The 26,052-nt window shown below is 35.3% G+C and overlaps 1 protein-coding gene across 1 annotated transcript in view; it reads right to left on the bottom strand.

Moving 5' to 3' along the window:
• Nucleotides 1–26,052, bottom strand: part of Abcd1 (ATP binding cassette subfamily D) — a 77,401-nt gene that overhangs the window by 28,194 nt on the left and 23,155 nt on the right. The window lies entirely within an intron of this gene.

The following is a 26,052-nucleotide window of genomic DNA, read 5'->3' as shown; positions in this document are numbered from 1 at the left end:
AACATCCACCTAACACTGTAAATTTTTCGTCACATTGTGTAATACCACTTGAAAACACTAAATACTTTGATAAAAATAAGAAACATTCCTATATTTGACCTGATGATGGAATGGTTACGTTAGGTAAGATTCCGAACCAGTAGTCATGAAGTAGTGTTTTTAAGTGGTATTATACATAGTGAACGATGAATGATAATGAGTTATTTTACCATATCGCTCACTCCTTTCAACAACGTCATATATCAAAAATCGACAATTTTCAGTTGTGCACGTTTTCGGAATGCCCAGAAAACGTACTTTATCCCAGCAAAAGTGGCATATTTTTAACTTGACATTTACTCGCCGCAGGGCATAAAGTGTTCTTTTTGCATTTTGAACAAAAGGTATTGTTTAATTAATTTTTTTAAATATACTAAATATTTTTTATGTATTATATATTCATATATTCATTATAGTTTTAACTAAAAAGATCTATTGCATACTAGAAAGTTCAATAAGTGGCTTGGTTTATATTTTTAATACATTTCATTAGACTTGAAAAACGATCTCCTGAAAAATCAAGCTTTTTGATATATGAAGTTGTTGAAAGGAGTGAGCGAAGTTAATAATGCAATAAATATATATATATATATATATATATATATATATATATATATATATATATATATATATATATATATATAAATATATACATATATATTATTTTACGTCAATGCGTCTGTCTTTATCTTGCGTTATACTGCTGAGACACGATAGTGACAAAGATTTATTAAAACGTCAGCTTATTGTACATTGTTTCGATATCACATCCTGATATCTGATTACTCACAATTATTGTGTTATTATCACAATATTCATTTTTTTGCTTATCTTCGTCCAAAGTTCGCTCGAATGTGACACGTTAGCAACACTACGGCTGTCCAAACTCAAAACACAGTAAGGGACATTTTTTTGGAGTACGTTATTTTTGCATTTTTGGACTAAGTAGATTCTACTTAATCCAAAAATGCAAAAAAAAACGTACTACAAAAAAATGTCCCTTACTGTGTTTTAAGTTTGGACAGCCGACTATCTGCGATAGAAATGTTACAAATCGACACCTCATTTTTAAAAGTAGACAACTTCTCAATGGATCATTTTCATTCTATGATATGTTTTCGTGCGCCAACATTTATTTCCTTAAAATATTAATAGATCTAGCCGAAGAATGAATAATTTACTAGAAATCCCTCTTTGCGAATCCAGACTCGCGCAAAGACACTCATTTTTCTTAGCTCCAAAACTGTTTAATGCATTCCACAAATTAGACGTTAATGGATCTTTGTCAGACGAGAGGAATATCTAATTTAACATACTCAACCTGTAAAGGATTGTATTAGACTCGTTTTGTGTTTATAAATAATAATAATAATAAATCCCTTACCGCACCCCAATGGTGCATAGGGCACTGCTTCATATAAACGCAGTGTTATCTCGATCGATTACACATGAAGGAAAAGTGATCAGCCCTCCACTTCAGGTACCAGTCCAGTGTAATATTGAATAAATATTAGAGTGAAAAAATCACTTATATTTATTAAACCCCCCTGGGAATCGAACCCGGGACCTCCAGAACGGTAGGCGAGCATGCTGACCATTACACTACGGAGGCGGACAAAGTGTTTATAAAACCCGATATAATCAATATTTCCATTCATCATTTTCTTTTGGAAAATTCGCCTTCGTAAATACGTTGTTTTCGTATGTTGGTAATGAATGACGTCACAGAAACGATGGACTTATTTTAATATTGGTAACATTGCTCAATTATTGGCGGCTCTATTTGTTGATGTCTATAGTCCATCCTCCCACCCCTTCCCTCATAGTAACTTAATTAATTGAATTAATTTAAGCAACTTAATTAACGTATAATTGTTTGTTAACCACTACACTAACATTTGTATAACACAAATGGTAGTGCAGTGGTAAACAAATAATCCACACTACTACTATTACAGCTCTTTAAACCATAGAAAATAAATCATATGACGTCATAAAACGTTCGATGACGGAAATTTGATGACGTATGCGAACGCACGATTTTCGTTTTATTCAAATATCTAAAGTTTAAACCATAATATCTCCCTTAGTTCTCTACAGATTTCAATAAGAATGTTATCGATAGTCTTCATATTAATTTATTAGCCAATAAATCAAAATCGTGACAAAAATCTATTCCTATCTTGGTTTAGACCAGCGCGGCTGTCCAAATTTAAAACACAGTAAGGGACATTTTTTGTAGCACGTTTTTTTTGCATTTTTGGAGTAAGTAAAATCTACTTAGTCCAAAAATGCAAAAAAAACGTACTGCAAAAAAAATGTCCCTTACTGTGTTTTAAATTTGGACAGCCGAGCGGTTCTGCACCTTTTTGAAGTCAGGGAGCACTTTAAATCACAAGGAAAGTTCGCGGTAAAAAAAATCACATAATTTGTCTTTGATTTGAGCTTTGATCTTTCCCTTTTCCCCTTTTCCTTCATTCCGCCCCTCTTCCGGGTATTCATATTTAATGACATCGCTCACTCCTTTCAACAACGACATATATCAAAAATCGTCAATTTTCAGTGTTCCATGTTTTCGGAATGTCCAAAAAATGTACTATATCCCAGCACTGTCAACCGTACGGTTGACAACTGTCAACCGTAAAAACCGATAAGTCGGTTTTTTTACCCTACATACTGGAAATAACTTTCATAAAATATAATAAATCAAAAATCGTCAATTTTCAGTTGTGCACGTTTTCAGAATGCATAGAAAATGTACTATATCCCAGCAAAAGAGGCATATTTTAAACTTAATATTTACCCGCTTCAGGGCAGAAAGTGTTGTTTTTGCATTTTGAAGAAAAGGTATTGTTTTATTTTTTTTTAATACACAAAATATTTTTCAAATGGAGAAAAAAACCTTCAGGTTTTACCTAAAAAGATCTGTTGCACAATAAAAAGTTTGATAAGTGGCTTGATATTTATTTTTAATACATTGTATTATATTTTTTAACTTAAAAAACGATCTCCTGATAAATCAAGTTTTTTTACTTATGACGTTGTAAAGGAGTGAGCGATTTGTAAAATTTTGTAAATGGAATAATGGTTACAAATACCTGTTTTTTGTTACTCATTATTGTACATGTATTTAAGTTACTGTTCAGTAAAATTTCCAAAAAAAAAAATAATAATGAAAAAAAAAAACTGATTATTTGATTACACGCAGCAAGTTGAAAGTACTCGCGGAGCACCGGTAAAGAACCACTGGTTTAGACTAATGTTTGAGGCTCAAATTACGTAAAATGGCAACTGAATTTTTTCAAACCAAGGCAAGGTAATATTTGACGCAATTGATTTTTTTCTTGAAACGCCGTTTTTTACTGAAAAAAAACGGTTTTCCTTGGAAATAATTATATGGTTTTGAAAACAAGAGTTATTGAAAGGTGAGGAGTTTAAAAAATATATAAAAATATTTTTTCAATATAACCTCCTTTGTCTGCCTCCGTAGTGTAATGGTCAGCACGCTCGGCTACCGTTCTGGAGGTCCCGGGTTCGATTCCCAAGGGGGGTAAAGTAAATATAAGTGATTTTTTCACTGTAATATTTATTTAATATTAACATGGACTGGTACCTGAAGCGGAGGGCTGATCACCTTTCCTTCATGTGTAAACGATCAAGATAACACTGCGTTTATATGACACAGTGCCCTATGCACCATTGGGGTGCGGATAAGGGTTTTATTATTATTTATTATTAACTAACTAACTAACCATGACGCCGCTTCCCCGCAGGGGTAGGCGGAGAGAAAAGAGCGCCACACCACTCTGTCCTTGCAAACATTCTTCGCCTCTTCCACGTTCATGCATCTCCTCATACATACCCGCCGATTGTTACGACTCCTAACCTGACCAATTTCAAGTATTTGGCATACCTGATCGTGCCATGTTTTTCTCGGTCTTCCTCTGCTTCTTTTCCCAATAACATTCGCCTCATAAATTTGTTTTACCGTTCTTTCCTCACTCATCCGTTCTACATGTCCAAACCATCTCAACACGCCTTTCTTAATTTTTTCAATATATATTCTTAATATATGTTCGCCTCCGTAGTGTAATGGTCAGCACGCTCCGCTACAGTGCTGGAGGTCTCGGGTTCGATTCCCAGTGTGGGATCAAATAAATATTCTATATATTTTTTACTCTAATATTTATTCAATATTACCCTGGACTGGTGCCTGAAGCGGAGAGCTTATCGCCTTTCCGTCATATGTTAACGATCAAAATAACACTACGTTTATATGATGCAGTGCCCTATGCACCATCGGTGCGGAAAAGGGTTGTAAGATTTAAAAAAAATATTATATAAAATAAAAACGCGCGGGGAAACACGTCCGATCCTTGCGCGGCCGTTAGCCTTCTGAATTTGAACGTACGAGATCCCAGCCTTAAGCACAAATTATAAGGCTGGCTACAAAGCTGGATTTAGAATATAGCTTCATTGAGATTATTGCAAATTTATGCCGAAATTCGACTTTAAACGTCGGACAGTGGCGTGCGCAGTTTTTAATCAGAGTAGGCGGTAGGGTTGGGTAAGGATAAGGTATAGTAGGCACTGGTCGTGTTTCCATGTGGAACGCGAGTAATCCAGGGTGGGCACTGCCTTTCTGCCCATATAGAATGCACGCCTATGTCATCTGATGTCGTATAATCGTAAAATATATCGTATAGAAGGAATGTGTATTTGATTTAAGAAGATTTCAGGGCTTACGACCTGACCTTGTAAATTATATGATATACATATGAATCCCAAAAATTTGAGTGATATGGCTGTCAATCACGGTAAATTTTACATGTGTATATATAAGATCCGCCTCCGTAGTGTAATGGTCAGCACGCTCGGCTACCGTTCTGGAGGTCCCGGGTTCGATTCCCAAGGGGGGTAAAATAAATATAAGTGATGTTTTCACTGTAATATTTATTCAATATTACCCTGGACTGGTACCTGAAGCGGAAGGCTGATCACCTTTCTTTCATGTGTAAACGATCAAGATAACACTGCGTTTATATGACACAGTGCCCTATGCACCATTGGGGTGCGGATAAGGGTTTTATTAATGTATATATTCATTGAAATAAATAAATTGAAATTGAAAATAGTCGAGAATCCACAGCGGACGAGCGAGTCGGCTTGGTGTGGTAGCGCGAGCGTGACTAATCTCCATTGTGCGGGGTCGAGCCTTGACCTCCGACGTCTGCCGATACAGGGAAGGCGCACACGAGATGACCTGGTCACTTGTTTTACTTCAATTTATTTATTTATTTAAACTTCATGTACAGAAAATAAAAAGTACATTGGCGGGCTTATTGCTAAAAAGCAATATCTTCCAACCGACCAAAGACGGACTAGTGATATTGATCAAAACTTTGATCCATATATAGCCGTTTGCAATCAGTGGGCAGATAGTACTTGAACATTTAAAAAAAACATAAATTACAAATTGACATTTAAAAAGAAACATAAATTAACAAAAGACGATAATAAGGAGGGCAAAGGAAGAAGGGAGTTTAGGGAAGGAGGTAGAGGGAGGAGGTTTGATCGACAGTTAGGATTCTAATGACAGATAGTAATGTCTCAGACGTTTTTAAAAGTTAATACATATTATTGTCTGATGTAATAGATTTTATCAAAAAACTAAAAAATAATTAATTAACAATTAGACAAAAAAGTATTCTAGGATTCTAATGATAAATAGGTAGAATTCGGTAGCAAGTTTAAGAAAGAGAGGAGGGGTCAGGGGAGGAGGAGATGGACAGTTAGGGTTCTAAGGTTAGATAATGATGTTTCAGGCGTTTTTTGAAGGTTAAGATAGAAGGTGCATTTTTTACATGTAGAGGTAGTTCATTCCAGAGTCTAGCCGCTTGGACAGTAAAGGAATTACTGAGGAATGCTGTGTTGTGGCAAGGAATGGAGAGTGTTCTCTCTTGGGAAGAGCGAAGCGATAGACCATGATCAGAAAGGTAAACGAAGTTTTCTACAAGATAAATTGGTGCACTGGGGTCGTGAAGAATGTTGTATAATAGGGCAAGAGATTGTGAATTATACGTTGTTTAAAATGAAGCCATTTTAATTCAGTGCGACAGGGTGAAACATGGTCATATTTCCTTAAGTTAAAAATAAAGCGAATACTATGATTCTGAAGAATCATAGTATTCGCTTTATTTTTAACTTAAGGATTACAATATAACAATTATTATTTTTTTAAATAATGAAGGTCTCTGCTATTAAAAAAACCTGCCGAGTCCAACCATAGATGGTGTCAAGAAACTAGCATATCGAAGTAGGTTCAGTTGAAGCATAAATATAACGTACGAAATTTGAGTAGTGTGGTAGTGATCACTAAAACCAGCCAGGCCGACAACCATCTTCTTTTGCATGAAAAAAAAAACACATTAGCATACGTGTGTGTGTGTTTTCCTGTGTTAAGTCTACTAAGGAATTTTACTGTGATCAGTAATTCTTTACAGAGGCATTTAACTATGATTAATAATTCTCTACTGAGCCATATTACTGTGATCAGTAATGCTCTACTGAGGAATTTTACCGTGATCAATAATTCTCTACTGAGGAATTTTACCGTGATCAATAATTCTCTACTGGGAAATTTTGCTGTGATAAACAATACTCTAAAGAGGAATTTTACTGTGATAAACAATTATCTATTGAAGAATTTTGCTGTGATCAGTAATTCTTTACTGAGACATTACCTGTGATCAATATAATTCTCAACTGAGGCATTATATTGTAATCATTAATTCTCTAATGAGGCATTTAACTATGATAAATAATTCTCTACTGAGCCATTTTACTGTGATGAACAATTCTCTAGTGAAGCACATTACCGTGATCAATATTTCTCTACTGAGTCATTTTACTGTAATCCCAAATCTCTACTGAGGATTTTTACTGAATTCAGTAATTCGCTACTGAAGCCAGCTGTGCCAACGGATAACTTCAGCATTGGTTAGCGTTCACGAAATTCGAAACATTTTTATTGAAAAAAAAATACATACAGCATATGGGAGTCATAAAAGGTTGCCCACACCTGCTCCATTTTAATGCACTATATTAGTATCAATAAATTAAGTATATCAATGCAACGATGGCTGTAAATCCGGTTCGAAGGACCAGTTTTCCTTTTAAGAAGAGATTTAAAAAAAGGGTTTTATTTTTTATAAGGTGAATGAAACTTCATCACAGCGGAGGGGTCGAAGCAACACAAGAAATGAAAAAAAGTTGTATACTCGTATATATCGCGAGTATACTGGCAAAAAACGTTAACACTAAAATATGAAATTTTGATTTGATGATGCATATTATAAAGTTTTCAGCGATAAGCTGGATAAAAACTTTAAAAAAAACTAACCATCACGCCGCTCCCTGCAGAAGTAGGCAGAGAGAAACGAAAGCCACACCACTCTTGTCTTTGCAAACATTCTTTGTCTTTTCCACATTCATGCATCTCCACATACATAGCCGACGATTATTACGACTCTTGACCTTGCCACTTTCAAGTATTCGACATACCTGATTGCGCCAAGTTTTCTTCGGTCTTCATCTGCCTACATTCGCCTCATAAATTTGTTTAACCGTTCTTTCCTCACTCATAAGTACCATTAGGGTGCGGATAAGGGTTTGAAAAATATAATATAAAACTAAATTAACAACCATCACGCATTTTCCCCGCAGAGGAAGGCAGAGAGAATATAACGCCACAACACTTTGTCTTAGCAAACTATCTTCGCCTCTTCCACATTCTCTAATTAGATGTAAGTCCGCTTGCCACAGAAACTTTCATGTGAGTACTTATAAGCATATTTATTTTTTAACAAAAATGTTAATAATATTAGTATATAACCACTCACCGAGATTTTTATGTCTACCGGTTTCGAGACGTGTCCGTCTCTTCGTCAGGTCAATTACTACACAGCATGCAAACAATACTACCCTTCACTACTGTAGCACTTTTTACACACATAAAACTACACAAAATGTTTAACACATGCGATTTTTGGTCCACCCGAAGACCAAGATGCACTAAAGGTTAACAGATTACGTTAAGTAAAATGGTTTTTAACAGATTATATGAAGTAAATGGTTTAAAACGGTTTTTTCAACTACAACTAAGGATTAAGGCCAGAAAATACTTAAACCGGAACAAAAAACGAGAAGCTTGAATGATTTCTTCGAGGACAAAGAAATTTCTAACGTCGGAAATAAATAATACGACACTATTGTGCTTCTAAGTCGAGATATAATTAAATTTAAAAAAACTGACTCTATTCAAAAGTAAACCTAAAAAATCCGTTAGCGGGATTTAAAAAAATTGTGTTACTTTTCACAAAGGCTATAATTAAGACCGATTCTTGACAGCCGCGGTATCTTACTGACACACTTCTACTAGTCCGTGATCATCCGTCATTTTCAACAAATTGAGCGCTTGACAAAAGCAAAAGCCAATCCAAGCCATTCGTCGTTTTAAAACGCTAACTGACGTGCCGGACGGTAAAATTCCGTGTAGTGGACAAAGGCCTATTGAGCGCTTGTGCACTACACGGAATTTTACCGTCCGAGAGTCCGGCTTTGAAAAATAAAAGCGACTACAACAGTTTAACGTGATCGAATTTACGCGCACCGTGTTCACGCACCGATCAAGAGCTCCGATCCGAAGAAAGATGGTCAAAAGAACAAGCCGATCCAAGCCAATCATCCGTTTATCATGCTAACTGAAGTGCCGGACGGTGAAATTCCGTGAAGTGCACAAACGCCCACTGGCTACCAAAAGCCGACTAGTAGGCTTTTCGCTGCCAACCGTAAAAATCGATAAGTCGTTTTTTTTACCCTACATACTGGAAATAATTTTCACAATTCGCTCACTCCTTTCAAGAACGTCATAAATCAAAAATCGTCAATTTTCAGTTGTGCATGTTTTCAGAATGCATAGAAAATGTACTATATCCCAGCAAAAGAGGCATATTTTTAACTTAATATTTACCCACTACAGGGCAGAAAGTGTTGTTTTTGCATTTTGAAGAAAAGGTATTGTTTAATTATTTTTTTTTAAAATACTAAATATATTTCAAGTGGAAAAAAACATTCAGGTTTTACTTAAAAATATCTGTTGCACAGCAAAAAGTTCAGTAAGTGGCTTGATATTTATTTTTAATACATTGTATTATATTTTAGCCTTAAGCGTGCGTTGTGTGATTTGTATGCATATAATTGCATCACTTTCAATTATCTGTAAGTCTGACTTTATAATTAAATACAACAAGACTAGATACAGATTGCTATATCATCGTCATTTCCATCTCCAACTAGGTCACATAGTCTTGTTATCAAATTGAAATACATAACAGTAATTTTAACCGATGATGACGCAAAAAAAACTATTACTTTTATGACCATAATCGTAACCGCAAATTGATCTGCAATTATCGATTATTTGAAATGGACCATTGCATCAAGCGTTCAGCGTATTGGTAACAACAAAACACAGATATAAACTATATATATATATATATATATATATATATATATATATATATATATATATATATATATATATATATATATATATATATATATATATATATTATATATATATATATATATATATATATATAGATGCAATGGTCCATTTCAAATAATCGATAATTGCAGATCAATTTGCGGTTACGATTATGGTCATAAAAGTAATAGTTTTTATATATATATATATATATATATATATATATATATATATATATATATATATATATATATATATATATATATATATATATATGTATAAACCCAACTATCACACCGCTTCCCGCGGGGTAGTCAGAGAGAATAGAACACGACACCAATCTGTCTTGCACAAAATCTTCGCCTCTTCCACATTCACAAATCTTCTCATACATACTTAATATTTCTGCATTCATGCAAATGATCATATGTTACATGCGGTGAGCAAATGCGGAAGAGGATATTGCAGAACCACACACGGAGGTTCCACTGTTTGTAAAATTAGAAAGTTTTTATAGCATCGCAAATGTTCATAAACTAGCACAGTTATGCTCAAATTCATAAAATCAGCTAAAAGTTTGAACATGCAACGTAAAGTCGATACAAAAAAAAATAATAAAACCATTATCCGCACCCCAATGGTGCATAGGGTACTGCTTCATATAAACGCAATGTTATCTTGATCGTTTACACATGAAGGAAAGGTGATCACCCTCCGCTACCAGTCCAGGGTAATATTGAATAAATACGACAGTGAAAAAATCACTTATACAAAAAACTAATACTAATTCTATCATTACTCCTTGTATCCTCTTATTACAATTTCGACACTGATATTTAAGATACGACAGGAGCCGTGGCGTAGTTGGGTAGACGCTCGAGGCGTTGCGGGTTCAATTGTATACTATTATCCCGGTAATTGCAAAATTTCAAACAGACGTTTTCTCCTAAAGGTGAAAAGTGAAGTTGAAAACGTCTGTTAGTTTTAACTAGTCACGAAACTAGTCGTGTGTAATGAAATAAAACTAATTAAGTTGTTTTACAAGTGTTTAATTATTAAAAAAAACAATAAACCACGACCCTAACTGTCGTAGGTCGGGATAACAGGTAATTAGTAGTAGGTAAAATCCGAAAAGATTTCAAGAATTCATATTTAAAGACATAAACCAATTCTGTAGGGGGTGCCTAATACTTATGGCCACTACTGTATGTGTGTATGTGTGTATATATATATATATATATATATATATATATATATATATATATATATATATATATATATATATATATATATATATATATATATATATATATACATTATTATACATACAGTAGTGGCCATAAGTATTAGGCACCCCCTACAGAATTGGTTTATGTCTTTAAATATGTGGACGACCGAAAAAGACTTGGCACGATCAGATCAATCAGAACCTAAAATCTGGCGGTGTCAAAAGTCTGCGTAATCGGAGGGCATGTATGACTAGATGTATGGATGTGAAGGAGGCTAGGAGTGTATGTCAGGATAGAAGAGTGTGGCGTTCCATCCTCTCTGCCTACCCCTGCGGGGAAACGGCGTGATGGTAGTAGTAGTAGTAGTATATATATATTTATATATATATATATATATATATATATATATATATATATATATATATATATATATATATATATATATACATATACATACATACAGCGTAGCGCAGTGGTCAGCGCGTTTGGCTACCGTGTTGGAGGTCCCGAGTTCGATCCCCAGGGGGGTCAAAATAAATATGGCCGATTTTCACTCTCATATTTATTTAATATTACCCTGGACTGGTACAAGAAGTGCAGGGCTGATTACCTTACCTTCATGCAATTAACGATCAAGATAACACTGCGTCGCTACGACGCAGTGCCCTATGCACCATTGGGTGCGGATAAGGGTTAGGAGGATACATACATATATATATATATATATATATATATATATGTATATACATATAGATATTAATCGTTTTCAAGGCATTATCGTTATCATAAAATACATTTTGTTTGCAAAATACCTTGCAATGTTTCATGATTGCCAGCTAATCGCAAGAGCTATAAAGCTGGCTAGATCATAAATTGTAGCGCATATCACCTTTAACACCGTTTGGAAACTTATACTATAACCTAGAGATCGTCCGCTCTATGCAGCCCGTAACAAGTCCCGTTCTCTTGGGAGAGAAATCGCACAGTTAAAATAGCTATCATTTTCCGAGATAAAATGCAGTTATACACTGGTTATCTGTAGGGAAAGGCGAGTGCAGTCTGCATGCAGTCGTACACTCGCTACTGCGCTATTTTAATTTAACAATAATGTAACTTTGACACAAATAAACAAAGATGAAAGAAGAAATTCACATACAAAAGCAAAAAGAATAAAAAAAACATATCGCTCATATATCAAAAATCGTCAATTTTCAGTTGTGTGTGTTTTCGAAATGCCCAGAAAATGTACTATATCCCAGCAAAAGCGACATATTTTTAACTCAATATTTACCCGCTACAGGGCAGAAAGTGTTGTTTTTTTCATTTTGTAGAAAAGGTATTGTTAAATTATCTTTTTAAATATACTACATATTTTTCAAATGGAGAAAAAACATTCAGGTTTTACCTAAAAAGATGTATTGGACAAAAAAAAGGTTCAACAAGTGGCTTGATATTTATTTTTAAAACATTTTATTTTATTTTTGAACTTTAAAAACGTTCTCCTGAAAAATCAAGTTTTTTTTATTTATGACGTTCTTGAAAGGAGTGAGCGATATACTTAAAAATGTTTTTTTTTCTATATTTTTTTGTTAACTTTAAAAAATTAAACAACTTTGTTTTAACCACCTTTTTTATTATTAGTACACTTTAATCTACCGGTTTCAATCTATTTTTTTAAAGAACTATTCGCATCGCTATATTTTGTAAAATTTCTAATTTATTTAAATTTCCTTCATTTGCTAAAAATAATATTATTGAGCGGTAATCTATATGTGGAATAACGATAGTTATATAAATGAGTTCTGCAGTATTTTATTTTATTTATTCAGCAGTATTTAAGCAGTATTCAGCAGTATTTCAGCAGAATTCAGCAGTATTTCAGCAGTATTTTGCAGTATTTTATTTTATTTATTTATTATTATTTATTGTCCGCCTCTGTAGTGTAATGGTCAGCACGCTCGGCTACCGTTCTGGAGGTCCCGGGTTCGATTCCCAGGGGGGTCAAATAAATATAAGTGATTTTTTCATTGTAATATTTATTCAATATTACCCTGGACTGGTACCTGAAGCGGAGGGCTGATCACCTTTCCTTCGTGTGTAAACGATCAAGATAACACTATGTTCATATGAAGCAGTGCCCTATGCACCATTGGGGTGCGGAAAAGGGTTTTATTATTATTATTATTTATATAAATTTATTCCTCTATCTACTAGGATTTTTTTCAAATAATACTTTAAGCACACAGCATTTCTAGCTTTGTCAAAAATGCAAATATCACCGTTACGTTAATATTATCACAACGGACCGCTCACTCTCAAGTAGCATTAAAATACATACGTTAATTTCTCTGCAAAGAGAACGTTCTAGAAAACGTAGCATGCTTCACAGCACCAGCAATGACCATAATAATACGTACGTAGAACGTAATACCCGCGTAATTCCGTACGCGTTGGATAATATTTTCTCCGGCAGTAATATTATAAAACGGAATAAAATTAAAACGGAAAGTTACGTAAGTTCCGAATCTGGTTCCGGACCGGTTATATTATACTGTAAACGAGTGTATATTTTTACATTTACGACGCGGTGCGATCGAAAAGATATCTCACAATTTTTTTTGTAATACATTATTTTGTGTGTGGAGAAATAAGAAAGCGATAAGCGGCAAGATAGTGAATGTTTTTGCCTAGAATTTTTCAGTCATGAGTTACATGAAATTGTAATAATAAAACCCTTATTCGCTCCCCAATGGTGCATAGGGCACTGCGTCATATAGACGCAATGTTATCTTGATCGTTTACACATGAAGGAAATGTGATCAGCCCTCCGCTCCAGGTACCAGTCCAGGGTAATATTGAATAAATATTAAAGTGAAAAAATCACTTATATTTATTTTATCCCCCTTGGGAATCAAACCTGGGACCTCCAGAACGGTAGCCGAGCGTGCAGACCATTACACTACTGAGGTGGACAAAAATATGAAATTATAGTAACTTTTTCCGCCTCCGTGGCGTAATGGTTAGCGTCGTTATCTAACGTCCGTTATCCCAAGTTCGATTCACAATAGTAATATTTCACTGTGATTTTTTCACTGTAATATTTACTCAATATTACCCTGGACTGGTACCTGAAGCGGAGGGCTGATCACCTTTCCTTCATGTGTTTACGATTAACATAACACTGCGTTTATATGATGCAGTGCCCTAAGCACCATTGGGTGTGGATAAGGGTTAGAAGAAGAAGAAAATAGTAAATTTAAACGTAAACAGTAAACGAGTATGAATAGACTCCAAAATCAAAAGCTTTCTTAATCCAACATAGATGGCTGTTGCGAACTCATATGCGCTGTGTCATGAGACTGATCACATATTCAGCGTGTCACAACATTTTGAGTGTGTCCAAATACTTGTTCACAAACCTCGATCATCTCCAATAATGGATTATTTCCAATTAAAGAAGTTATTTTTCATATCGCTCACTCCTTTCAAGAACGTCATAAATCAAAATACTTGATTTTTCAGCAGAACGTTTTTAAAGTTTAAAAATATAATACAATGTATCAAAAATATATATCAAGCCACTTACTGAACTTTTTACTGTGTAACAGATCTTTTTAGGTAAAACCTGAAGTTTTTTTCTCCATTTGAAAAATATTTAGTTTGTTGAAAAAAATAATTGAACAATACATTTTCTTCAAAATTAAAAAACAACACTTTCTGCCCTGTAGCGGTTAAATATTAAGTTAAAAATATGCCGCTTTTGCTGGGATATAGTAAATTTTCTGGGCATTCCGAAAACATGCACAACTGAAAATTGACGATTTTTGATTTATGACGTTCTTGAAAGGAGTGAGCGATATATTTTTTTAATCACAACATAGATGAAGAAGGATATGGAAGTCTGAGCATTTACGGAGCTAACGACCGTCATGGGTTGGTTTAAGTGATCACTTTACACACGTGTAACATTCACGAATTCTACCCAATTTTTGTAAATAAAACTAACTAACTAACTTACTAACCATCACGCCGCTTCCCCGCAGGGGTAGGCAGAGAGAATAGAGCGCCACACCACTCTGTCCTTGCAAACATTCTTCGCCTCTTCCACGTTCATGCATCTCCTCATACATACCCGCCGATTGTTACGACTCCTAACCTGACCACTTTCAAGTATTTCAATATGTATTTTTGTAAATACATATTGTAAAAGGCATAAGCCGTAAATAAAATAAAAATAAATGGTGAAAATAAGTGCCAAAACGATGTATTTTTTTCTTTTGTTAAATTCTTTTACATTTCACAACATAATATTAATACAATATTTTTTTTAAAATAATAAAAAATAAAAAAAATAATATGACATTCTTTTTGACATCTCAACATGGATGAAGACATAGTGTAATCGTCAATCATGGGTAGTAAAGTGAATGTCACACATGAGTAAAGTGATCACTTTACCAGTCTATGACAGATCGTAGGCCTTGTAAATGCACTCCATATTTTTCTTCATCTATGTAGAGATGTTAAAAAAACGTATCGTTGTCAATCATAGGTAGAATGGTGAATGTTGCACGCGTGTAAAGTGATCACTTAAACAGCCTTGAGGGGTCAGACTTCCATATCGTAGTCATACAGGAGAAAGTGACCAAGTGCATTGTTTTACAAAAACGTGATCATTAAGTATTTGATATCTTCATCATCATCATCAAACCCTTATCCGCACCCCAATGGTGCATAGGGCACTGCATATAAACGCAGTGTTATCTTGATCGTTAACACAAGAAGGAAAGGTGATCAGCCATCCGCTTCAGGTACCAGTCCAGGGTGATATTGAATAAATATTACAGTGAAAAAATCACTTATATTTTATTTGACCCCCCCTGGGAATCGAACCCGGGACCTCCAGAATGATAGTCGAGCGTGCTGACCATTACACTATGGAGGCGGACATTTGATATCTTACTAGCTTAATATTGCCCTGAAAAAATCCCAAAGGATTTTAAACTTGGAAGTATAATATATTGTTACTAGTTAAAAATGACTAACTGCATTGGTGTTTATTTTCTTGCCAAGCAAAAGTAACTTAAATGGCCCTCCTGAAATTTTTACGTTTTGGTAGTTGGTCACTTTCTCCTGTACGACTACGATATTCCTCTTCATCTACTACTACTACTACTACTACCATCACGCCGTTTCCCCGCAGGGGTAGGCAGAGAGGATGGAACGCCACACTCTTCTGTCCTGACATACACTCCTAGCCTCCTTCACATCCATACATCTAGTCATACATGCCCTCCGATTACGCAGACTTTTGACACTGCCAGATTTTAGGTTCTGATTGATCTGATCGTGCCAAGTCTTTTTCGGTCGTCCACGTTCTGTTTTCCCTCTCACATTCGCCACATAAAAATGCATATGAAACGGTTCAGTTAAAAAGAAGTTTCGACAGGACATTGATCGACCCGCGTGTCGAGCAGTCGTAAGCTTCCGCATGTATTGGCCAACTTTTGCGTTGAAACTGCAGAATTTCCAACTACGGAAGCTTGAACCAGTTGACCCCGGCCGCTTAGAGCCGCTGGTCTGTTTCCGGACTTACCTAACTTGAATAGTTAAGGGGATATTCGCTAACACAGAATTCATTCCACCGGAGGGGTCACATGACTTTTCACGCCCGATTTTTTTTAAATAATAATATAAGTTGGATATTTTTTGGTTTTTAGAATTAAAGTAACTTTACAGAAAAAAAAACAAAAGTTTTTTTAAAAACTTATTATTTATTTAATAAAATTACATTTTTATACAATTTCTGTGCATTTCTACTTAATACAATTTCATAATTTTACTATTCTCAATATTATTAATATTTTAAGCATTTACTTTGTGGTTAGTCATTTTTACATATTTATTTTTTTAACAAAAATGTTAATAATATAAGTATATTATATAACCAATCACCGAGATTTTTATGTCTACCGGTTTCGAGACCGTCGTACGCGTCTCTTCGTCAGGACAATCACTACCACAGCTATATATTAGTGTAATAAACGCTAATTAAATAAATAAATAAATTAAAATAAGATAAAATGTTATGGCTTTGTTTATGTAAACAAATGACGTGAGAAAAAAAATCGCGTAAGTACGAATTGACGTAAGTCGAAATTACGTATGTAGAGGACTTACTGTACTTGGAATTTGAACGTAGCTGCACGAATATGGCAAGTAAACACAGTACGAGATAAGTCGTAGTCGGCGTCCTAGCAATGAACGCAATCAACGAGTTATCTCGTGGTTGGCAGTCAACGTATTAACAAACTATCTGCGGGGGGATTCGCGCTCATAATAGAGATTAACATCTCTGAAAAGAAGTGAAAACATTTAACCATACTGTATACATCGATATGAGATCAAAAGATGCCGCAAAAGTCATGCGTAAAAATAACTTACACGCAATTTACGACGAGTCGAGTGAAGAGGTAAAATTACCCTTCCCGCCCAACACCACCAGTCGAGTGAGACGGGTAAAATGACTTAATATCGGCCGCCGCGGACTCGCTTTTGGATACCGCCTCGCGTTTTTTTCTGAAGTAGAAAGTGCCCTACGCCGAGTCGCATCTCAACGCTTCCACTGTTGTGCCGTTTCCCACTACCCGAGGTAGGTACTGGGTACTGGGTACTGGGTACTGCCTCACGAATTGTTATGCGAGCGGCTGTATGTTACTTTCCGTGGCCAACGACCCGCGGCGCAGAGAAGGCGTTAAGAGACAAGTCCATACAAAAAACACCATACCGATTTTTAACAAAGAAATTCATAATCATAATACACGAGGACATAACAATATACATGTGGAGCCGATAAACACTACTAAATTTGGAGTAAGGTCCTTAAATTATATTACCAATACCCAAATTAACCAGCTGCCTGACATATATATAAAAAAAAACCCATTCGGGGATCCAAAATAAATGATGAGAAGGTACTTTATGGAAAGGTATATTAGTATGTAGTGATTAGTCATATTTTCTTATTTTGTTTTTACCGTATGTTTTTCTAATATTTTCTCATTTGTTTACTTTAAATATGCTTCTTACCTTATGTTTTTTTCATTTATTTCATTTAAATATGTTTCTTATGCCTATTTATTATACCTGTATATTGTTTTTAAATTTTGCCATGTATTAGCTTTGGTTATTTTAAAAAAATGTTACTTTATCATTTGTGTTCCAGTCTTGTTAACCTTAATCCCATGTTCCAAAATGAGAAATAGAAATTACTAATCGGGAAAATTATATGTTTTGAAATAAATAAATAAATACAATGAAGGTTTGATAGTCCCAAGAATGGATCTCTGTCAGATGGGAGGAATATCTAATTTAACATACTCAACCTATAAAGGATTGTATTATATTAGACTCGTGTAGTGTTTATAACAGCCGATATAATTAATATTTTCATCCATCATTTTCTTTTCGAAAAGTTGCTAATGAATTACGTCACAGTTTTTTTTTAAATAAGGCATTCCACCCATATGGAGAGTGATCTCTGCCTGAACCATAAAAAAACAGAATTATGCAACAATGACACGGAATAAAATACATCAGATTCAGGAAGGTACGCACAAGTACGTACAAGTACATATAACTACAACAGGTCAACGTAATGGGACTGTGTGTCAGTATATTTAAAAAAAAAACTAACTAACTAACCATCACGCAGCTTCCCCGCAGGGGTAGGCAGAGAGAATAGAGCGCCACACCACTCTGTCCTTGCAAACATTCTTCGCCTCTTCCACGTTCATGCATCTCCTCATACATACCCGCCGATTGTTACGACTCCTAACCTGACCACTTTCAAGTATTTGGCATACCTGATCGTGCCATGTTTTTCTCGGTCTTCCTCTGCTTCTTTTCCCGCTAACATTCGCCTCATAAATTTGTTTTACCGTTCTTTCCTCACTCATTCGTTCTACATGTCCAAACCATCTCAACACACCTTTCTTAATTTTATCGATAATGCTTATCTCAGCTTTGCATTCCTTCCTTATTTCACTATTCGCACATCTATCATACATCGTTTTGTTACACATTCTTCTGAGAGATCGCATTTCGACTGCATTCAGTATATTAAAATAAATTTATACCCGAATTGCAACAATATAAACTTACACAGCAAAACAAAATATCAAACACAACTGTACATTAAACACTACGTCACAGTTACGATGGAGTTATTTTAATGTTGGTGTCATTGCTAAATTATTGGCGGCTCTATTTGTTGATGTCTATGTTCCACCCTCCCACCCCCCCCACCTCTCATATTTGTATAACACAAATGGTAGTGTAGTGGTAAACAAACAATCCACACTACTACTATTACAGCTCTATGAACCATGGACAATAAACCATATGACGTCATAAAACGTTCGATGACGGAAATTTGATGACGTAAGTGAACGCACGTTTTTCTTTTTATTCAAATATCTAAAGTTTAAACCTTCATATCTCCCTTAGTTCCCTACATATTTCAATAAGAATGTCACCGACAGTCTTGTGATTATTCATATTGATTTATTAGCCAATAATCACACATCGTGATATTTATCTAATAACGATAAATATGGGAGATGAACACTACAATAAATCGTTCCAAACATCTTTATTTGTTGCCGACGGATGTTAGAGGTCAAAATAAAATATGGAACAAAGGCAAAATAAAGGGATGGGTGAATGATCAAGAGTTAATTCTATGAAAATTATGAAATAGTTTATATTTTTAATTTTTCTCTCTCTCTTTTGTGTGCATATTAGCTTAAAATGGATAAAAACAATAAAAAATGTATGTAAAAAGAGCTCCATCGACAAGACACACAAGACCACAAGACACACAAGACAAGACACACATTGGTGGGTCTCGGAAAAAATATTTTAAATATGTTTTTAATTGTTCGTTAAAATTAATGTATACAATTTATTACATTTAAGTTTTGTAATGACATTTCTTGGTGGAACTGCATTTTATAGAATAAAATAACAACTATGTAATTTTTTCCACATGACTTTTATTTGATCAGCAACCGGGTTTCGTCGTTACCGACATCATAGTCTAGTCCGATGATGTCGCTACGACGTGTGTACATGTGATGATTGTTGTATAAAATTATTATTTTTAATGTTGTATAAAATTATCACATGTATTATATTTATTAATCGGTGAAGACCAAATGCCACCTATACAATGCCTGCATTGCTCCTGTTCTCTTATACGGCTGTGAAACATGGCACCTTACAAGGGCCCAGAGCAGCCGTATACCAAGCTTTGAGAATAGGTGTCTGCGGAGAATTTTAGGCGTGCGGTGGTTTGACTTTGTGAGGAATGAAGAGATAAGGCGTAGGACGCAGCAAATCTTGCTCACAATTCGCTCACTCCTTACAAGAACGTCATAAATCAAAAATCGTCAATTTTCAGTTGTGCATGTTTTCTGAATGCCCAGAAAATGTACTTTATCCCAGAAAAAGCGGCATATTTCTAAGTTAATATTTACCCGCTACAGGGCAGAAAGTGTTGGTTTTTGCATTTTGAAGAAAAGGTATTGTTTTGTTATTTATTTAAATATACTAAATATTTTTAAAATAGAGAAAAAACCTTCAGGTTTTACCTAAAAAGATCTGTTGCACAGTAAAAAGTTCAATAAGTGGCTTGATATTTATTTTTAATACATTGTATTATATTTTTAAACTTTAAAAACGTTCCCCTGAAAAATCAAGTTATTTGGTTTGTGACGTTCTTGAAAGGAGTGAGCGAATTGTCGTCAAGAAAAGGCGATTCAGTTGGCTTGGCCATGTACTCCGTATGCCTCTCCAGAACCTTAATCAAGCTTGCCTCTTTTACAAGGCATCAGGTTCGCGCCGCCCAGGACGACCACAGCTGACGATTCGTCGGCACTTCTCGTCAGAACTTAGAGACGCGGACCTGACTTGGGAGGATGCAAGGGAGCTGGCAGCCGACAGAAAAGCCTGGAGACACTTTGGGGACTCCATATGCTCCGCCTAGGTAGCGGATATGTTTTAATAATAATTATATTTATTACGTACAAATTGACTACGGCCGTAAATATAGAGAAAAAAATAATAAAATAAAAAAATTTATAAAATAAGGGACTTCACGACTGGACGCTTAAAAATATTGCATATACGAGATTATGTTCGCCTGATCTCGCAACGCCTCCGAGATGAATAAGAGAAATGCTTTCACTTATTTTGATATTAAGATAAAAGTAATGTCACGTTACGTGTACGGTCGGGCGCTATTGTGTAACGACTTTCTTGTGGATTATCATATTTTTCGCGTCCGTAAAAATGCTAATGTTATGTATAAATCACATATGTATATAACGTGGTAATATTTTCCTTCGTAAATTGAGTGTAAATAATATGTAAAGTTGGTGTATAATAATAAAATAAACAATGTGTTGCTTTGTAATTAAAGTTCATAATTAAAGTTTATTCTTTATTTGTCTTTATAATATTTTTCTATCTATCTATCTGATTCTGACAGTTCAGAATATTATATTTTTTTCTATCTGATGTCTTTTGTTTTATTCAGTGCGACGCATGCGACATCTGGTGGAAGGTAACTGTTTTATGTAGGTACTATTTGTAAGTACTAAATAAAATGTATAGGTAGGTACCTAGGTATTTTATTACTTGTATATACCCACACACGTAATATGATGGAGCTCTACACATGAATGATTCGATAGAAACCGAAATATATGAGGATTTCTTTATAATATACGGTAAAAATAAGCACCAAAACGATGTTTTATACATAGATATTTAAAACGGTGAAATAATAATAAAAATAAGGAAAAACGCGAGGATTATAAATGGATTGTCTCCAATTATACGAGTTATTTTTTGATTTTTTTTTAAATCACAACATAGGTGACAGAGATAATGGAAGTCTGCGCATTTACGGGGCTTACGACCGTCATAAGCTAGTTTAAGTGATAACTTTACACACGTGTAACATTCACCAATTCTACCCAGATCCCTTTTTTATAAAAACATAAGTATATGATTTAAAAACTCCTAAATGTTATTTTTATAAAAATAACATTAAGGAGTTTTTAAATCATATTTTCATATGGTGTACGGAGTGTGTGGAAGTTTTTGGTAAGGGAATGTAATTAACTATGAGTATTTGAATGTTTTAGAATATAATAAACCCTGATGATGACAAGGTTCTTGTCGAAACCGGTTGGTTAAAGTGTACCTACTAATAATAATAACAAAACCCTTATCCGCACCCCAATGGTGCATAGGGCACTGCGTCATATAAACGCAGCGTTATCTTGATCGTTTACACATGAAGGAAAGGTGATCAGCCCTCCGCTTCAGGTACCACCAGTCCAGGGTAATATTGAATAAATATGACAGTGAAAAAATCACTTATATTTATTTTACCCCCCTTGGGAATCGAACCCAGGACCTCCAGAACGGTAGCCGAGCGTGCTGACCATTACACTAACAAGGCGGACAATTTTTTTTCACTGTCATGTACCTACTAATAATAGAAAAAAGTGGTCAAAACAAAGTTGTTTAATTTTATAAAGTTTATAAAATGTTCCACAAAGTATATGCGAAAAACATTCAAGAAAAGTTATTTATTATTTGGATTTCGTATGTTATAGAACTGTGATGTAAGGAAATGATGCAAGGCTGAGATAAGCGTTGTCAATCAAATTAAGAAAGCTGTGTTGAGATAGTTCGGACATGTGGAATGAATGACTGAATATTATAAAGTGAATAAAAACAAAACTCTCTAGCGATTTCTTTTAAATAATTGGCGAAAATAAGCGCCAAAGCGATGTATAATAGAATTGTGACATAAGGAAATAATGCAAGGCTGAGATAAGCACTGTCAATCAAATTAAGAAAGCTGCTTTGAGATGGTTTCGACATCAAGATGGAGTTGGCAAAGAAAGTAAATTAAATACAGTCAAAGTGAGATCTATCAGACGTATGTGCGACAAAACGACGTACGATAGATGTTCGAGCGGCGAAATAAGGAAACAATGCAAGGCAGTGATAAGCATTGTCGATATAATTAAGAAAGGTATGTTGAGGTAGTTTGGACATGTGGAACGAACGAGTGAGGAAAGAACAGTAAAACGAATTCATGCGGCGAATTTAGTAGGAAATAGGAGCAGAGGAAGGGAGAAAACTGGGCATGATAAAGTTATTTCAACAAAAAACAGATTCCGAATGATGGGCGGGCATATGTAAGGAGATGTATGAATATGGAAGATTGATTCCGTGATTGAGTTCACAACAGCCATCTATGATTTTTTTCAGGAAAAGCTAAAAGCTTTTTATTTAGGAAAGTCGTAAAATAGATCATATGTCTATGAATTCCAAAATTTGAGTAGCGTGGTCGCCAATAATGGGTAGAATGGTGTATAAATTGATTTATTAACCAGCCTAAGACAGGTCGTAAGCCCTGTAAATGCCCAGACTTCTTCATCTATGCTGAGATGCAGAATAATACATTGACAAAATATAATAATTTGGCAATCATTTTAAAAAAAAACGCGCTACGAGTGTCAGAAATGAAAACTCTAAGGGGCATATCTGGCAAGAGTCTACAAGATAGAGTAAGGAACACCAGGATAAGAGAAATGTGCGAGATGGAAGATGCTGTTAGGTGGGGAAGGCAACGAAGAAGACAATCGCATGCGCTTATGAGGAGAATGGAACCATCCAGACTCCACCAAAACCACTGCACGGCTGACTCCAAAGTAGACGAATAAAGAGATGAATTGACAGCTGGGAAGCGACATCGCAGGAGGCTTATCCCTCTTAAAAATGGACCACCAGGCCTGCACCAATAAGAAGAAGAAGAGAAAAAAAACTGAGGCTCGCGGTCAATGCTTTGATAATTCCTGTTGTGGAATGTTTATGGTATACTATAGGGTCCGCCATCTAAAGTTTTTTTTTTCAACTAGTGCTTATTTCGTGAATGGTAACACTTAGCTCATGTCTGATTTGACAGATAATTAGTTTTATCCTTCCGCTGAGCGAATATGGTTGTGTATACGCTTGAACAACGCTGGAAAATATTGCGACATTACTTTGAAAATCATGGTAATGTTGCAGAATGTGTGCGAAAATTGCGTACGGTTTTTGGAAGAAGAGAAGCACCGTCAGCTCCGTATGTTCGTTATCTTGTGAAAAAAGTGAAAGAAACTGGCATCCTCATCGATAAACCAAAGCGTGAAAAGCCAAAAACAGTGCGTACACCCGAGAATATCGATGTTGTGGCAGAAAGTGTGCGTGAAGCGCCATCAACATCAATTCACCGTCGTTCTCAACAATTGAACATTTCGGAGACATCATTGAGACGAATTTTGCATAAAGACCTTGGTATGACGCCATACAAAGTCCAATTGGTTCAGGAGTTGAAGCCAACTGACCATCCAATGCGTTTTCGCTTCGCTGAGTGGGCCTGCGATCGACTTACAGAAGATGCCGATTTTGCCAAAAAAATCATCTTTTCGGATGAAGCTCATTTTGATCTTGGCGGGTATGTAAACAAGCAAAATTGTCGTATTTGGGGCACAGAAAACCCGCACGCATACATTGAAAAGCCGGTACACCCAAAACGAGTCACTGTTTGGTGCGGATTTTGGTCCAGAGGCATAATTGGGCCATTTTTCTTTGAAAATGAGCAAGGAGTGGCCGTTACAGTCAATGGCGATCGTTATCGGGCCATGTTGAACGGATTTTTGTTCACAAAAATTGAAGAGGAGGATATTGGCAACATTTGGTTTCAACAGGACGGCGCTACGTGCCACACAGCCGAAGCTAGTTAGTTTTTTTTTTATAGCATTTTCAAAAAAAAAAAGTTATTTGGCGGACCCTTTATAATAATAAAATTCACTCTAATATTTATTTAATATTACCCTGGACTGGTACCTGAAGCGGGGGGCTGATCACCTTTCCTTCATATGTAAACGATCAAGATAACACTGCGTTCATATGAAGCAGTGCCCTATGCACCATTGGGGTGCGAATAAGGGTTTTATTATAATAATAATAAAATAATATTTAATCAGTTGCACTCGACTTCCTCGGATATCGTGGCGAATAAGATTTATCAACAGACCTTCAATTTTGTTTAAGAAACGTGTTAATATAAAAAATTAGCACATTCTTGTATTCATCCGGACAGCGCGAATAACAACATGCGTTTTAAAGTAAAAAGGTTTGCATTTTGACATTTCGCTCACGCCTTTCAAGAACGTCATAAATCAAAAATTGACAATTATCAGTTGTGCATGTTTTCGGAATGCCCAGAAGATGTACTATATCCCAGCGAAAGAGGCATATTTTTAAAATAATATTTACCCGCTACAGGGCAGAAAGTGTTGATTTTGCATTTGAAAGAAAAGGTTTTGATTATTTTTTTTTTTTTAATACACTAAATATTTTTCTAACTAACTAACCATCACGCCGCTTCCCCGCAGGGATAGGCAGAGAGAATCGAACGCCACACCACTCTGTCTTTGCAAACATTCTTTGCCTCTTCTACATTCATGCATCTCCTCATACATACCCGACGATTATTACGACTCCTGACCCGTCCGCTTTCAAGTATTTGACATACCTGATTGTGCCAAGTTTTCCTCGGTCGTCCTCTGCTTCTTTTTCCAACTACATTCGCCTCATAAATTTGTTTAACCGTTCTTTCTTCACTCATACGCTCCACATGTCCAAACTATCTCAACACACCTTTCTTAATTTTATCGATAATGCTTATCTCAGCCTTACATTCTTTCCTTATTTCATCATTCGAACATCTATCAAACATCGTTTTGCCACACATTCGTCTGAGCGATCGCATTTCGACTGCATTCAGTCTGCTTTCATCCTTCTTTTGCCAACTCCATGCTTCGCTTCCATACATAAGGGTTGGAGCCAGAACTCCATTGTGTACTGCCAGTTTAGCTTCCGCTGATAGATTTTTATTTGCTAAAACTGATTTTAGTGCACCATTCACTCTGTTCCCAGCATTCATATTTTTCAAATGGAGAAAAACCTTCAGGTTTTACCTAAAAAGATCTGTTGCACGGTAAAAAGTTCAGTGAGTGGCTTGATATTTATTTTTAATACACTGTATTTTATTTTTAAACATTAAAGACGTTCTCCTAAAAAATCAATCAAGTTTTTTTTTGTTTA

Source organism: Brachycentrus maculatus, unplaced genomic scaffold (genome assembly GCF_059751285.1).
Source record: "Brachycentrus maculatus isolate JH-2025_06_01 unplaced genomic scaffold, ASM5975128v1 h1tg000131l, whole genome shotgun sequence".
Lineage (NCBI taxonomy): Eukaryota > Metazoa > Arthropoda > Insecta > Trichoptera > Brachycentridae > Brachycentrus > Brachycentrus maculatus.
This window is presented reverse-complemented; position numbering and strand designations above follow the sequence as displayed.